Consider the following 5969-nt stretch of genomic DNA (forward strand, 5'->3'; position numbering starts at 1 on the left):
TGTGGATGTCTGATAGGGAAAGCCACCGATCATCCATCGGGGCATACTATCTGAGGTTTCCCTTCATCAACTGTAATATCCCTTTCTCGTGGTGGTATTTCTCCCTGACCCTAGTTGTTTGATGGGGCTCAAGGTAGTGGATTTAGGGGATTCCTTTCTCAGCTCGTTTGTAAAACTCCCTATCTTGTCTAACTTTGCAAAAATACCATTTTTGACACTTATATAGAAAATTCCAATAATAGTCCAAAAGTTCAGTGGGACCTTATTAAAAAATAAGGTAGTATGGGCACAAATGTTTAAAAACAAAACATAATGTCTTTATGCAATTTTGTAGAAAATAATACAACCCACTAAGTTTGTAAATAAATAAAAGATAGATTGATCATTATTTTATGGCATTTCTGGATCGTCTCCGTCCACGAGCTCCCTGCAGCATACATACTTATAACAATGGAAACTCCCAGCTCACCATGCGTGCCAAATAAGAACCTAATGCCTACCTGAAAGGGGAAAGTAAGGGGTGGGCTAAAAGCCTAGTAAGGAAGTACAAACAAATACAATTAACAAAAAAAAATACAACATTTCTATATACATACTTTATCTAAAAATAAATACACAAACAAATAAAGTACTACTCTGTGAGGAAACCAGGAAAACACAATCTTGGGAATTGATCCTCATGTGCCCACTTAGGGCCTATGGCGCGTCCGCCCTATGAGTTACGTCATATCTTAGTAACTCTTATGGTATTTCGCGTACATAACGCTAACAATGTTGTGTTTCTCTTTGATTCAATCATTCAACAGATCAAACATAATACTTACAATAACTTACCACATAAGGTACATGATTTACTTTCAAACATTCAGAACAATACATATAGTAATCTAGCTAACTTCTATACCTCAAGTCCAAGCAATAACAAGAGCGGGACAACTTCACAACAAGCCTAGAATAATAGTCAAAACACTTGTCTTAATATCATGTCAAACACACATGAACATGTTAAAACATATCCCACGTGTTCATGTGTATGCACACGTGGCATCTATCTCATAACAAGTTGCACCACTTTCTAGATTCTAGCCTAACTCATACATAAAATCATGGAAACAATGCCATTACACATATCAATCTTAAAGGTCTTCAAGCAAAGACCTTAGACTTACTCAATTAACATATAATTACAAGTAAAAATGCATTTGAATGTAACATACATATGTGGGACCATTCTTGAAAACTATGCCAAATTTTATAATATCATACACTTTATCTTTTGATAACTTTACAAAAATTCAGAAAGCATTATTTACACTTCATTAATTGCCCATTAACTTCTCTAGCATGCTTGCTACCATTATGACATCTTAAAATCATGCACCAAGACTTAATCCCAAAAATCAAATACAAACTCACAAACTATTCATGGCCTAAATCAACAATAGGCAAAAGAATACCAAACTTTAATCCAACATATACATAAATTTGCTTGATATTCATAATTTATTTTAGAAATCATATTTCAAAACAATTAATCAACTTTTAATCATGCTTTCATTTCCAACCATAAAATAAGAAACAATACTTTTCTAAATCAAAAATAAAAATGTGAATTATTTGTAATTCTCTTTCTAGAACACCTATTTACAAAAATCATGGCATTCACAATAATTCAAAATTTGCCTAAAATTCATAGTTTATAAATACACTATCATCATGGCACAAAAATCACCCTTAGAAACACATGCTTGCTAATCTCATAAACTTAACAATAAAATTCAGCATGTTATTCCTTTATTTGCTTTTATCAGTTAAGCGTATAAATTCACATAAATCATAGGGTTTCTTAATGAAATGAAAGAACAATATATGTGAAACTAATATTTTTCATCTTTAGCATATATCATGAAATCATGGCATAAAACTCAATCTTAATTTACTCATGCTTGCTAAATAAACATATTAATAACAAAATTCAGCAAGTAACATAAAATCATAAAAAACAACAAATAACACTTAATAATATTCCAATAATACATGGATAGGTCTAACATGCTTCCTAGAATCTTATGCAAGTCCTAATACTCTTTTATTCTCATTTACACATTTAAAACAATATCACACCATAGGCTAGGTTGAAACATACATATATAGAAAATAACAAAATTAATCACAAAACTTATCATGCTTTTTATTCAACACATGAAGGGAAAATAAAAAAAAATAAAAAACACTAGAGGCCATTTCATACCCCTTGGCTGAATACCCATGTATAATAACATAACAACAATGTTTCTGATATTCAACTTTGCATCTTTATATCCATAAATCATAAAATCAAGGCCCAAAATAAACTCAAACCAACCACACAATGTCAATACATCCAAAATTGAATTATAACTTCCAAAAGATATTGAATCCTAATATGCTTTCCATTCAAATTACCAAACCATAAATAAAATCATAGCATTAAATTAAACAAGAGATGAATCAACATAAACTATTACATGCTCCCTATATATCACATATCCTTATTGCCATTTCAAAACCATCAATATTTAACAATATCAATGTAAACATATATTTTATCAAACTCACATTTTCTTTTTCAAAACAAATAATGGATTCATCTATTTCAAGAACCAATAGTACCAAAACAAAACATACCAGCCTTCATCCAAAACAACCTTCACAATTATAACATGCTTTTCTATGAAAAAAACACCAATCGAGAAAAGAGATAAACAATAGAATTTTCATTACCTCTTCACAGTGTAGAAAAACACTTAGAAATAGATTAAGCCCTTTGGTACCGCAAAATCCTAGGTTCAATCAAAACCCCAAAAAAACTATTGTTTAGAATCAAGAAGAAACTTGAGGAAATCAAGACTACACATTACCTCTTCTTCCTTCTCTCTTCCCCATGTGCTTCTCTCTCTTTCTCCTTTCTTTTATCTTCTTTTTCCTCTCTTTCCCTTGTGGTTTCGGCAACCACCAAATGAGAGATCTCAAGCTCTTCTTTTTATAAAGGTCTTAGTGGCCAAAAACCCTAGCCTAGTGGGAAAGGGAAACTTTCCCAAATTTAATTCCCTTTAATTTTCCTTTGAAATAAAAGAAATAAATAAAAAAATAAAGATAAAAGTTTTCAACCTAAACCAAATAGGGAAACAATTCTCTTGCTCTCCCACACGGCCAAACTCTTTCTCTCTCCCCTCTTGTTTTGTTTCCTTTTTCTCTATGTGAACACTAGCTTTCTAGAACCTTCTCCCTTTATGATAGAATTCCCTAAATATGGAAACATCTTCATTCCCAAAATTTAATCTAGGTTCAAATCTATTCACTTGCTTGCTTATCTTACTTGCCATGCACTCACACACACACACACTAACAATGCATGTTCAACTTACTTGCCATGCACTCTCACGCACACAAACAAACACACAACACACATGCACAATTAATAAAAATAATTAAATCAATTATCTACTTAACAATTAAAAATAAAATAAAACAAACATTTCAACAATAACAACAAACTATTAAATAAAATAAAAACTTGGTTCGCTACATCGTTCACCTCAAGTTAGTCCCAGCCCGATCAGGTTGATCAGGTTGCCCCGATGGTACTGTACTAGGAGTAGTAGTTCTTACCAAATGACTAACATTCGTGCGGCTGCGTCTACACGACCCGATCCCCTGAGAACTGCTAGCTCTCCTTCTGATATTTGGATCGGTTATAGGAGCTAGCTGGGACATTATTTCATCAACACACCTATTGGCGTGGGCAAGCTAGCTCTTAAGATCTGCATTTTCCTGTTCAACCAATCCCACATAATATGTAGAATAGGGAGTTTCCTTCACGGGTCGTGACAATGAGTTGCCTGTATCTTGGTTGTTTCCAACATGAATTTTGGGATGTTTCCCAGCATGCCTGGGCACTAAAGTGCCCTCTCCAGCAGGGCTAGCCACTCGGTAATCCCTCTGGTCAGCAGGCCTTTCTGACTCCTCTTCACGCGCCGATCTCCTGGTTACCACCATTTTTTCATGAAACTTTCTAGAATGAAAATTTCAAGCCTAATCAAGCTCTCAATGAAAGCACCAATTTGTTGACGTAGTTTTTCGTGAACTTTGAATTAAGAAATTCAAGAGATTATTAGGCTTGTATAAAAATCGTAAACAAAGAGTTTTACGTGGTTCAGTGGTTAAAATTCACCTAGTCCACGAGTCTATATTATTGTTAGTTTCCTCTCAAGAGAATTATTTATAACAATTTCTCCAAAGTTTCGGCATATAAGAATTTAATCCCATTTCTTGTCCATTCCATCTCTATTTATAAGGGATTAATGGACAGGTTTGAGTAACTTCCTAAATATACAAATAATTATAATTAATATATTGATTTTATGATATTATACATTTATTAGGCAAGATTGCAATATTCTAAATATGTATATAAAATCCCGAGTCTTGAGGGAATCGAATTTGTGCCTCCCGTGTATCGGCAATGAGCTAAAGACATACTACACCGGCTAGAGGGTTCCACGATAGGTCGATCTGAATATCAAGGTACTCGAGCTATGTCTAGGCAACCTAGAGGTCTGGCTAGACGATCTCCTCAATCTCTCGTCAACTTATGCATAACCCGACCTAAGCGTTATGGAACTCGTACCATGATCTTGGAATTAAGAAAATCTTCATTAAATGTTTCCCAGCCATACCATGACACGTCAACTCGTGTTTTTCAGGAACAACACTTTTCTTTTTAAAAAAATGTGTATTTAATTGTTTTTCTTGGTTATAACAGATTTTTTTTGTTAACTTTAATAGAATATTGCAAATATTTAACGGAATATACATTTAAAACTAATTAAAAAATATGGTTGAATAAATATTTATAAATTATATTAATATAATTATTAAATATCTAGTCTTGTATTATATATTATTATAATAATGATATTTTATAATATTCAAATTTATATTGATATAATTTCTAAATATTTATTCTACCATATTTTTTAATTGGTTTTAATGGTATATCCCGTTAAATATTTGTAATATTTTATTAAAGTTAACAAAAAAAATATGTTAAAACTAAGAAAAACCGTTAAATACATATTTTTTTATAAAGAAAAGTGTTATAAAATATTATTATTATAATAATAATATTTAATACAAGACAACATATTTAAAAATTATATTAATATAAATTCAAATGTTATAAAATATCATAATTTTAATAATACATAATAATAATCTTAAATTTTATAAAAAAAAATTATCATTATATTTAAAAAGAAAATATGTTACTTTTCTTTATTACTTAATTTAACTTATATAAATATATATTTATATTAAATATCAATAAATATTATAAATATATTATATATAAGTATACGTGTAGAAATAGAATCAAGAATAAACAAATTTTTTATATATATTAAGTTGTGCTTTCAATAATATTATGTTTTGTAGCTTGAATGAATATGATAGTTTGTGTTGTAAAATATAAAACTGAGAATGTAAAATATAAAATACAAATTTGAACCAAAGTTAACCACCATATGATATCAATGCTCATCTTTCATTTAATACCAAAAATACCCCTCTCATAACACCTTTCCTCTCTATTCTCCCTCTTCCTCTCTACCTCTCTTCACCATACCTCTCTTCACCATACATTCTCTCTCACTCTCTCTTCACCATACGTTTTACACACAAGATTTTTATACTAAAATCTTGCAAGAAAGATACACATTCGGACATTGTGGATTGTTTGAGGAGAAACACCAAGCTTTGTGTTATTTTTGCTCATAGTGAAGATATTAAATGGGTAAGTGATTTTCTTTGATTCTTGTTGTTGTTGGTTGCTTTTATGATTCATAATGCTGTTTATATGTTGGATCTATAGTTTGTTGGTATTTTTTGCTGTTTTTTTGGGTGAAAATCGTGTTATGTGAAAATCTGCG

At 31.0% G+C, this 5969-nt stretch overlaps 1 long non-coding RNA gene across 1 annotated transcript; it reads right to left on the minus strand.

Moving 5' to 3' along the window:
* Positions 1-208: 208 nt before the first annotated feature.
* LOC133801605 (uncharacterized) lies at positions 209-2900 on the minus strand. The gene is made up of 2 exons (XR_009876900.1): positions 2764-2900; positions 209-500 (listed from the first exon to the last, which is right to left on the minus strand). It is a non-coding gene; the product is annotated as an uncharacterized LOC133801605 (long non-coding RNA).
* Between the last annotated feature and the right edge of the window lie 3069 nt (positions 2901-5969).

Source organism: Humulus lupulus, chromosome 1 (assembly GCF_963169125.1).
Source record: "Humulus lupulus chromosome 1, drHumLupu1.1, whole genome shotgun sequence".
Classification (NCBI taxonomy): Eukaryota; Viridiplantae; Streptophyta; class Magnoliopsida; order Rosales; family Cannabaceae; genus Humulus; species Humulus lupulus.